This window comes from Notolabrus celidotus, chromosome 3, assembly GCF_009762535.1.
Source record: "Notolabrus celidotus isolate fNotCel1 chromosome 3, fNotCel1.pri, whole genome shotgun sequence".
Classification (NCBI taxonomy): Eukaryota; Metazoa; Chordata; class Actinopteri; order Labriformes; family Labridae; genus Notolabrus; species Notolabrus celidotus.
In genome coordinates this window covers 27,933,348-27,945,068 of record NC_048274.1, presented here as the reverse complement: position 1 = coordinate 27,945,068, position 11,721 = coordinate 27,933,348, and positions in this window count along the sequence as shown.

Here is an 11,721-nt window from a genome sequence, read left to right as displayed (position 1 = left end):
CGACCAATCACATATAGAGTCATTACATGGAACAAAACACCATGATTCAACAATATGAAAATACACTATTAATACTGATATGAATAGTCTTTTGCATTCATATGAACACATTGTCATTTGAAATGTGAATATATTTTAATAAAATGTACTTTGGGGGTGATTACAAGCTCCATCACACTTATATGACTCAAAGGCAATCCTTTTAATCTAAAGTCAGTATACGAACATAGTATAAAAGCTCTAAGAATTATATACTTCATATAGGGCTGTCAGATTATTCACAATTAATCGCTGAATTTGAAGTAATCACTAGCGATCACATGTTTTATCATGTTTGAAATACCATGATCTTGCATTTCTTAGCACTTTTTCTATTCAATGTTAACAATGTGAGGCATTATATGTCAACCTGAAGACCTGGCTCGCAGTCAGTTGCCATCCATTAGCTGTAGTTAACTTTTTCAATTAGCTGTAAAATCAGTAATATAAATCATACTGGCATATAAAACACAGTCAGTTTTTGGTGTAATCAAGAGGAGAAAAAGTGTCTTCCTGAAGACCACAATGTGCAGTTCCTGTGCAACTGTCAGTAGTTGAGCTCAGCAGAGGAAGCATTTGAAGTTGTGAGTTACAACGGAACCACTGCCCATGACCAATTTGATAAAGCTTTATTTCACTTTGCTGGATATCTGTTGTCTTAAATTGAGGAGTCTTTTCAATCAAACCATAACTCAACGAGGTTTACTTACTTAAAGTATACCACTGTTTTCTTTAAATGCACCATTATGACCTAATCAAGGAGAAAAGCTGTGATAAAGTGGTGCTGCTAGATTCATCGTAATAGGGCAACACAAATACCTCTCTCAGCATCTTATATTGGTATATTCCATACACTGGTGTATAGGATGTAGCTTACCTTTTAGATGACAAAAAAATACTCCCGTAGTTTTATCAACTGGTCTGTGGCGATTCGCACACCCCAATGCTCTGCCTGCTTCTGGGATGTTGTAGTCTGCTGCTATTAGTCTGATTAGCTGCACCTGTATGCTTAGCTCGTAGTTGGTGGTTCAAACTCAAAGTACCTTGGAACTTCAACTCTTTAACTTTAATTGCATTTGACACAAAGTACATATTACTTTTGACTTATCAAGTAAGCCATGTGGGATTTCTTTGAATAAAATGTGTCTTTATTTTCCACCACAGCAGCATCAGGTAGCAGGAAGACGCCACTGCGACTTGCCGACGGTGTGCTGAAATTGACAAAATAGTGTGCAAAAAATATTACATTTGGAACTTAATCGTATCATGCTGAACACAAAATTTTGATAGCTAATAATTAATTTGAATATAAAAATAAGGCAAGGCAAGGTAAGGCAAGTTTATTTATAAAGCACCATTCATACAAAGAGCAATTCAAAGTGCTTTACAGAGTTAAAAACAAAAACCAGAACAGTAACAATCAACAGAATCACACAGCATTTTATATGCGGCCAGTTATGTTTGATCTACTCTCTCTCTCTCTCTCTCTCTCTCTCTCTCTCTCTCTCTCTCTCTCTCTCTCTCTCTCTCTCTCTCTCTCTCTCTCTCTCTCTCTCTCTCTCTCTCTCTCTCTCTCTCTCTCTCTCTCTCTCTCTGTGTACTTATGTAACTTAACGTACATCATAAATAGTGTTGGATCTTATTATGTCTTTAAATTCGGAGGGATTATTATAAATGCTCAGCCCTCTTCGCTGCTCTGAAGTCCGTAACTTGCAGAGTCTTACTGTCCCGCCAGACACAGAATCACAACTGGTCTTAACCGAAATGAACCTAATCGATTAATCTCAGAACTTCTTCCCAAGGATTAAGACTCACACATTGAATCTTTTCTGTGTCGAATCGCAGCCCGAAGCTGGCTCAGACCTCTTGACACCCCTGCAGGGTGCCCGCATTCCCAACATCCAATATCAGGTTCATTCCATGACGCCATACCTTGTCAGAAAATACCCAATTTAAAATATGACATTAAACAAACATCAGCATGAAAACATAAAATATTTTAAAATATAAGATCCAGAAAGAACGAAAGTCAATTTAGTTACAAAACTCAGTTAAAACTCAGTTGGTTAAAATAAATTAAAAGTTTGTAGTTACAGAGATAAAAATTAAGGACACAAGAGACACTAACAGCAGGAACTTGAATATAAATACAAGTATAAATATAAATATAAATACTGTAAACATTTTTTCCTCACTTTTCTCATGAAATAGATGATAATGAAAAGATAGATGAAATATAATTAATTTCAATCTTAATGTGACTAAGTTCTCAATATCCTCATCAAATTAAGCATCTGATCTTAAAACTGGTTAAACTTATCCAACGAATATGATCATGTAATCGTGTTTAAAGTTCCAGAGCAGTGTACTCATGTAGTATGACTGTTTTGACTACAGCCTAAAAAGCTTCACAAAAATCAGTTTGGTTTCATTGCTTCTTTTCAAATTGCATTTATTTGTGCAGTGCTCACTAAACACAGTGGTTAGTTTTAGGTGTTAGATATGATTTTTAGGGAACATAAAATCATTCCTCATGTTAGTATTTCCTGTCCCCCCTGAAGTATGAGAATCCATTACGAGCTTGTTTTCATACACTGGTCTCTCTCTCATATTTGGTCTGTCCTAACAAAACCCTAACCCCCGTGATGGGACTTCCTCCTTTGTGTGGGCTGTTTGTTCAGGCCGCTCACACGAAACCAGCCCTGTCCGGCTCTCTCTGCCACATAATGTTGTTTTGTGCGGGCTGCGGTACATGCTGACATTTACTCAACTTTGACCGCATGGGTTATGGGTTTATGTTTGTGTGTGTGACAGTGTGTGTAAGACAGATAGAGAGAGAGATAGAGGTAGGTTACTCCTCAAAAGAAGCCAAATGACCCAATGGACCTTTTCTTGAAGTCAGACTTTGCCTGTCCTCTTTTAAAGCCTCACAGTTCTATTTTTCTTTGGCATGCCCCTGTTTTTTGCTCCTATGTGTTCTCATGCAGCTGCTGGTTAAGTAGCTTAAACGCAGCCCTGTTTTCATTTCACTGTGGGGTATTGGCTGTAATACACAATGTCCACCGTGAGCCTGTGTTACACTGCTGGCTCCTTGTAATGAAAAGGACAAACAGCAGCATTTTCCCAACAGCAGCGTCTGCAATGACCGTGAAAGCATTTGAGTCTGGTAAATGATTTAGCCCCGTTTTCTTGCAACAAATGAATATGCAATTGTATTTATCAGGAATGTGCTAGAGGGGGTTTCCCGAGTGAATCTAAACAGTGTGAGATTCTGAGCGGAGCACATGAAAATATCCCGAGGGGTGTGCAGAACAAAATCCAGCAGACACATACTGTATGGCTGAGATAATACGTGGTGCACAATGCCAGAGATGCCAACGCAAGCATGGAAGTAAGAAACAAGAACAGGAAGAGACTGAAGGGAAGAATTAGCACAACTCGCAGTGTGCAGCAGGAAGTGTTTGTGTAAATGGTCAGAACAGCTTGTCAGATTATGTGGTCAGATGATACCGATCAGCTGACAGGATGTGGAGCGTCATGCTCTGTGAGATTTTTTGTGACGTACAAAGTTGCTGCCATGGAGGGATTGAAGCTACATGAAAGACCTCCAACCACATCCAACAAAATCTCACATCCAGTATGAACACTGTACTGGTATCTGGTCACAAAACCATTTGGCAAAATAGAGTAGTGACGTCCTGAGGGCAGGGGAAGGCTCTAGACTGCACACAGATGAGGTTGCAACATAATAAGAGAAAATCCATTACATATGTAAATACACTGCTTCGGGCAGCAAAATGTTACATGTGATCACAGATGAGCTGGAAATCTGCTGAGAGCTTTAAAGAGCTCCAGGACAAATACTTCCCTGTACAACGGGCCACATTTACTTTACCAGCAAACCTATGTAAAACAACAAGACTTCCACGGGTAAAAGCTTGCAACCTAATTGAGGAAACAGATCGAGTGAAGTGAAGCACGACTGATTAGATCTTCCAGCATCTTCAGTGGAAAGACAGCATTGAATACACAAAAACCCTGCAGGAACGGAAGCCATGAGTGTAATGCCTCTGATGCTTGAAATGCAAAAACAGGAGGAAACACCTTTTTCAGGGTCTGGGATTGTCAGTCATGACCAATAGAGGGCCAGATTATTTGAATTGGCCTTTGGCTTTAATCTCTTGCATTACAAGTAAAGCAGAACGACAGTGGGCCATTATCTGGCTGCACAGTGATGAAGCCAAAAAAGCACAGACCCCAGGGATCTGTGATGGTTACAGGCTGATTCAGGACGCTGTTATGCCTGTGATGAAAACTTTGAACTATCGTTATCTACTGGAACTGTGCTACCCCTCACCAACATTCATCATCACATCTCTGCTAAAGTATGATCAAACGCACCCTGAGCAGGTTGTGAAGGTGGTAATATGGACAGATTAAATTTTTTACAGTAAATGAAGTGAAAAAGTGAAGAAAAAGGCCTCAGAACAGAAATATTTCTAAATGACATTCCTTTGTAGTGACTCTGATGACGAGGTGACAACATTCAGCTTCAGTGGAACCCATTTTTAATTTTAGCCTCAGTGTGTTTGTTAGTTCATGGTGAGGTTACATCATGAGGGAGTGTTTGTACTCAAATAATAATTATTTGTTTTTAATCAGACTTTGTCTGGGGAGCTTTGACCCAATAATCTGCTTGTGGCATGTGCAAGAGTTTAATTAAGGTTTTACTGAATGCATACATCTTTTTTTTAATTGCTTAGACTATCACATATTCATTTTGTATGTATTTATTTGACTGATTTATGCTTGTAATCTTAAAAAGACATGTCCTTCCAAAGCTGATCAGCTTATCTCGCTAACGCCCCCTCTGTCAAGAGGAGTTGCAAAGTTTTCATATACATTTCCTAGACTTTCCCACGTATCAATTATTTACTCAGTCCGTCCTGATCTTACATGCTGCCTGACAATAAGACATGGCCTTAAGACATGATGAGAGACCTCAGTTCTTATTTCATTTAGCAGGTTTATGTGAGGATAATTGAATTTAGTGGAAAGAGAGAATAGGGACTAGTCTGTGAGTCGACATTGCCAAAAGCCCACCTCCAGACTTAGGGTATAATTTCTGCAGAGCCTACTGTGTAGAGATTCTGTGGCACTGTATCAAGGCCACAGGTAATTCATCTTCTGGCTTCAGCTCTGCTTTGCGACCTAATTAAATGAATAAAGATGTGAAGAAATCTTCATTTCCGTAGGGATAAACACATTGCTGCATGGGAAAGGTAAGAGGAAAAGCTGGCTTTGTAAAGGAAGAATAGAGGCAGATGAGAAACCACTGGCTTGGAGAAACTGAATGGCTGAGGACATTTGAATAGTGAAGGGAAAAAACAGTGCTCTGATTTACATGCAGCTGCAGTTGCTGGCTCATTTGTTTTGATAATAGCTCATCGTGCACATACTTTATGCAGAGCTGACTCTACCATATATATATATCTGAGTTAACAAACATCTCACTTCTTGTGTTAACACTCCACATCGAAAGCGATGGGCGTTACACGAGACAAAGAAGCAGCTTGTGTCATAGAGAAAAGACATACTTGAGTGCACTGCTGACAGTTTAAACACCGCCTGCCTCATCACTGAAACATCTGGCTTCTATTTGGTGTCGCTGCAAAAGAAAAAAAAGAAAAATGCTTTTTTTTACAACTTAGTTCCCTCACTTTCCCTGCTCATCAATTTTAAGGAGCATGCAAATGGACAATTGCTCCAGCATCCCACAGAGTCCACACGGTTACAACAACAGAGTGATAAATCCTCATTAAGACCTTCCTTCCCTGAAAGCAGAAATTGTTGGGATACCCGTATTTTTAGTCACATGCAATTGGAACAAATGAGGAGATCTTCAAGAGGGACAACAGCCCTCCAACCTTAATCAGGTTTCTGCAAACCCCTCCCACTTACCCACTTGCTCCACGGGGAGTGTCAATGATGAAGTCAGCCATGGGGAGCAGCAGCCCTGTGCCACTGTGCTCAGCATCTCTCCCTTCTGACAAGCCCATATTTCACCAAGCTCATTCTCCAACCTCCAGAGTCACCATTTCCTGTGCTGTCAGGGGGACGAGTCCCGTCATCACACCGGTGATTTCACAGGCCGGTGGCAGCAGGATCCCTCACTGAAGCTGACTAGCATGGCCCCAATCCAGACAGCTGGGTGACCCCTCCTTAGTAACCGTCTGGATGAATGCTCTGATTCCTATGATCATGCACATACAAAGATGATGCAAGGTGGGAATTTTTGCTGCATGAAGCCACTGACTTTTGGGAGCTGCTGATTTGTGAAGTTTATTGAGTTTGCACAACACAACACAAACATCAAAGTCTTGTGAAATCCAATAAGGGTGCAGTCCCAGCTGCAGCCCTGATGGATTTCCAAAGCCTTACAAACAAAGTCCTGTTTTTTCGAAGAATCGTAAACATTTATGGGAAATACAATTCATTACCCTTTCTTTTAAGGGTTTAATTAGGAGATCAAAATCACCTCTATATCTGGTGTCTGTAAATATAAAGCTACATTGTGTAGCTGAGTAGCTTACCATGGAGTCTGGAGCTGGGAGGAAACCACCAACATGGCTGGTTTGACAGTAAAATCTTGACAAGTCAAGAAATAACCTGATACATAACACCCTCAAACAAGTCACTTTGTCAGGGTGCTGGTGGCCTAGCGGTCTAAGCAACTCACATACAGCGTTAATAGTCCTCATCGCAGAGATTGCAAGTTCCAGTTCCAGCTGTGACCATTTGCTGCATGTCTTCCCCCGCTCTCTACTCTGCACATAACCTGTCTTTCCTCAGCTGTTCTATCGTAAAGGGAAAAAAGCCCCAAAAACACAACCTTACAGAAGTCACATCTTGTCATTTTTGCAATTCAGTTTTTCTAGAAATCAAATAAACAAGAATAAGTTGGTAGGTAAAGAGGAGGTCAAGTTTTGTAACCTTACCCAGTGGGCTTACCCAGGCTAGCTGTGACCCCATGCTAGCTAAGTTAACTGGCAGCTACATTGGACAAATTTAGCAAAGTCATCATGCAATGTTTTTATAAGCACCTGTAGGCAAAGCATTTTAGGGTTATAAGTATAGTTCATTTAGATTTGCTTGGTATGTTCTGAAAGAAAAATCCGTCCAATTCTAAACATTTAGAAATAGAGTAAGAAAAAATTGACGGTTAAAGCATTTAGAAGACACTGCTCAAGGATTGTCATTTGGCACGTACCATTAGGCAACTGCTTTAAACTTTTCAAGGCTCAGATATCTGTTTGAAGTTGCAGCAAACTCTTGATATTCTCAGTGGTTTTTTTGTTTGTTTTGAGCTGCTGTTATGTTGCTAATGACATCTTGCAGTGTGATCAGTCATTGCACAAGGCTTGAGATTTTTGGACGGTTGTTTGCTGCAAGAGCAAAAATTAACAGAAACCTCCAAACAGAGCTGCACACCGACGAGATCATAAACAATCATAAGCTTTTTTTTTCCACCTTTTTGTACTATTTTAACCACCTCCATCATTAAGGGCTCAGTTTGCTCAGGCTTCACATTCTCTCTCACAGAGCCAGAGGGTCATGACTCACTCCCAGACATTGATTTCAGTCTGCTTCTTCTGGTTATTTGGTAAACTCATCGTCACTTATGTGTTTTCTTGTCACAAACTTATTGCCAGTAGAGGTCAGCTCTGTCTTTTGTTGATCAAAAAGTGTAAAGTCTTAAAACTTGTCCTGTAGCGAAAAGCGAAATGAGTCAGCCCTATAATACCCAAGCTTATGTTTGTTCAGGAGAGTGTGCTTCCAACCCAAGCCCTCTCCTGGGTCTCAGTTGTGTTTTATTGTACCCACTGGATGGGTGAGTGAGCCTGTTACGTTGAGGTAATTTTAGAAGAGACTTGTTGGGTGCTGGGAGACCCCGGCTTCATGTGCACATACTGTATGTGTCATATGCATATTACAGAATCATAGAAGCATGCCTGTTTGAGAGCATTACTGTACACCTCTATTCAGATGATAATATGTGTATGTGTTTGACAGCATGAAAGGGCACTCTATCTCCACCTCTCCTGAAAAATGGCCCTCTGTGCTCTGTAAACATCAGGTCACACTGTGCCATTTATATGACCCTCACCTCCTCTCCTCCCTACAACCCTCCTGTTCATTCCTGTTAGTATGACAGAAAGTAGGTAAAGATGCATATGTTATCATAAATGCATATACCCCAGTCTTTATTTCCATTACCTCAAATTCCCACGAGAAATGCATTGCTTTTCTCCTTCATTCATGACACTCTAACATTAATAGCCTTAAATTGTTCCAATTTCTCAAATGCAGTGCATCTTTACTTCGATATGTCTTTGTGCTCCAAAAAGAATAAATTCACAATCTGAAGTTTGACTATAAGGTCTAAAACTGACGTCTTAAAGGGATAGTTTGTTGGGTTTTTTTAAGTGGGGTTTTATGAGGTGCTTGTCAATAGTACAAGTTTTACCCACAGGAGATCCTGGCTTTCTCTGTTGAGAGTCTGGCTGTATAACCAGAATGGAAGCTATAGGCTATCAAATGCTTCAGACAGGGTCAACTTTACCATATCATTTAGCTAATTAATCAAAGTCCCATACAAACACTAATGTTTGTGTAAGTGGACGCTTAGCTGTTCAAGGGGAAGACTGAGCAGAATTGCTGTCTACAGACATTACTGTGACAGCCAGATAATGTTTAGCATTTGTCTCTTAAAATGATCTCAGACTGATATCAAAGTGTACAATATAACTATCAGTGTATGAGGCAAAATTAAAGTTGACTCATATGTCATGGAACATCTGATCAGTGCACTGCAGGCAGAGGAAATTGCACCTGTAAGACAAAGCTTACTGAAAGTGCTGAAAATGCTCGCAGTAGAGCGTACATTCTTACCCAAGCGGCAACCTGCGGTCTCAAACGATGAAGCCCATGCTGAAGTGCTATAAACTGCAATACATCGAAAATCTGCTTGAGGCTGGCTGCAGAAACACTGGAAACCACATAGAAATGAATTGGAAAAAGACGATCTTTGCAGCATTAATAAACATGTTTACAGCCTGGTCCAAAAAACGGCTTGGCCCTATGAAGCTAATCTTTCTATCGGCACACACTGTACGGGGGTGAATTTTTTTCTAACGTGATGGTTCAGAAGATATTAAGATTACCAGTTTTGCCCAAATAAGGACATGACTGACGTGACTCCCAGTCGGGAACACATAGCTATTGGCTAGGAGGCTCACACTGCGTCACACTCTGCCTAGTTGAGTTCCGCATTTCCAATATGGCTGCTGCCTTCGATTTGCTTCAAAACAGCTCTCAGGAACAGATGGGTGACGTCACGGATACTACGTCCATATTTTATACAGTCTATGTTCTTACCCCAACGTCAGTGATTGAGTCGGACTCCCGTGATATTATTTAAATTACATGTTGCAGTTGACCCTGTCTGCAACGATTGATAGCCTAGCTTTTGTCTGTTCTCTAGCCGGTTCCTCAGCAAAAAGGCCAATCTGACCAGCCTCTCATGTGGGTAATGCACTTACTATCAAGTACCTAATACACTTTTAAAAAAAACACACTTAAATAAAAACTTGAACTATCCTTTTAAAGCTACCACCATCAGTTATTTTACTCAACATGTACAGAAGATACTCAAGTTAAACTACTTTCTTGTGATGATATATCAACAGGAAATGACACAGTTCAGCATCTGTATTCCATTTTTTAAAGCCTGCAACTTTACTTTTTTTGTTCACTCTTCAGACACATCAGGCAGCTGTTTTTGGTAAAAAAAAAAAAAAAAAAGGCTCCTAAAGTACCAAAACAGCAGGCAAAGTTGGCTTCTAGCTGCTAAACATATTGAAGCACTTGGCAGCAAAATAAGGAGAAAGGGAGAGCAGATTTGAGAGTTAATATCATCAGGTGGCCATAAACACAACTAAAAATTAATTGTAATGCTGCTCCGTATCTGCTGAATATACAGTCTAAATACGCAATTATTTTCTAACCAGTGCTGTGTTTACAGCTTGTGTGTGCTGAAACTAATATTTCTTTGTCTATGTAAAATACTCATAACAGCTGTTGGATGCTAACAAGATAATAATTGATAAAAAATAAAGGTTTGTGCAAGAAACCTTTTACCCAAAATATTATCTTCAAACAAGACAAAGTTTTCAGGTTTTTCTTTCTTTACCCCAAAATGCTTTCCACCTTTTCCTTCATCAAAGTGTAAGTGTCACAAACAAGCCACTGCAGCACTCCCAACACAGCTATGAGCTATAAAGGTTGTTGCTCAGTAGTGTCTTAGCTTGTTTGGGAATAGCAAGCTTGGTTAAAATTTGGCCCTGTTGTCATGAAGTGGCTGCAGCAACCACCAGCCATCTGCAAGCTCATGTCAGGACACAGCTGACATTCTGGTCAGATGTGCTTTTGATGTTCAAACCTGAGTGGATAGTTAGAGCTGTGCATTTGGATATTTTTTCACCCCTCTTTTAAAGTAGAAAGAATAGATTTTTATTAGGGAAAGCACTGGTGCAATCTTGATTTGTTATGAATCAATGACTGTATTCTGCGGCTGACAACCCATCCTGTTTACCTGAAGGCACAAGTCTTTGCTGTCAACACTTGTCACAAGAGATTTCCATGTGCACGGCAATTACAGTGTTTGTTGGCGGCTGCTGGTGGGTCCTCTGGGTATCTGTATCGCTGTATAATTTCATCCCCCTCTCCACAGAGTAATTCCATCACTCTCACAACACAGGGAGAGGCAGACAGTGTAGGGGCAAAGAAGTCCATTATTTTGTATCTGATCTATGATGGTCACCTACTCACAGGACGCTGGGGTGGAAAAAAATGCTGTTGCTCTCATGTTAGTTTGAAGATATTCAGTTTCCATTCAGAAAAGTAGTTTAAATCACCCCAACTCTCACATATATGCAGTGCACTTGTACAGACTTTATTAATGTACCACTAGGGAGAAAAAAATAATAGTTATATAGTGCCCCCGGTGGACAGTTAGTGTGAATGTTTTACAGCCACAGAGAACCAATACTACCACCTGAAGGCGAAGAATGTGCCTTCTATTTTTAATCTCTCATTTCAACAGTGTTTAAATGTTGCTGCAGTATCATTTGCTGAGTGTAATGTCTTGGAAACAATTTAAAAACACATTTTAATGATTGAGTGCAACATCTTTACTAAATGGGGCAAATATAACAAAATACTCAAACAAAGAGGCTCTTTGTACAAAGTAACCTCACTTAGTAACTTCATAAGATTGATATAACGATGGTTATGCAATCTGTGGACATTAGACTGTCTCAAAGTTTCATTCAACCAGGGAGAGTTCTCAGTATTTGACTCCATTGCCAGTATGAAACCCATGAATCTGCCAAGTAGCTAAAATGTATGAACAGCATCTTCACTTGTCACTGGCACATTTTAAAGAATAAGAAAAAACAGCCAATACCTCCAATTTCGGCAGAAAGTACTCAAATAAATGTGGAGTGGTATGTTTACCTTCCAATTGTGGCACCCTGAACAAAAAGCAGCTGTTTACTCCTCAGACTACCCTTCCAACAACCGAGGAAATAAAAGCAAGGAGTGATTTCATGCCATGTTTTA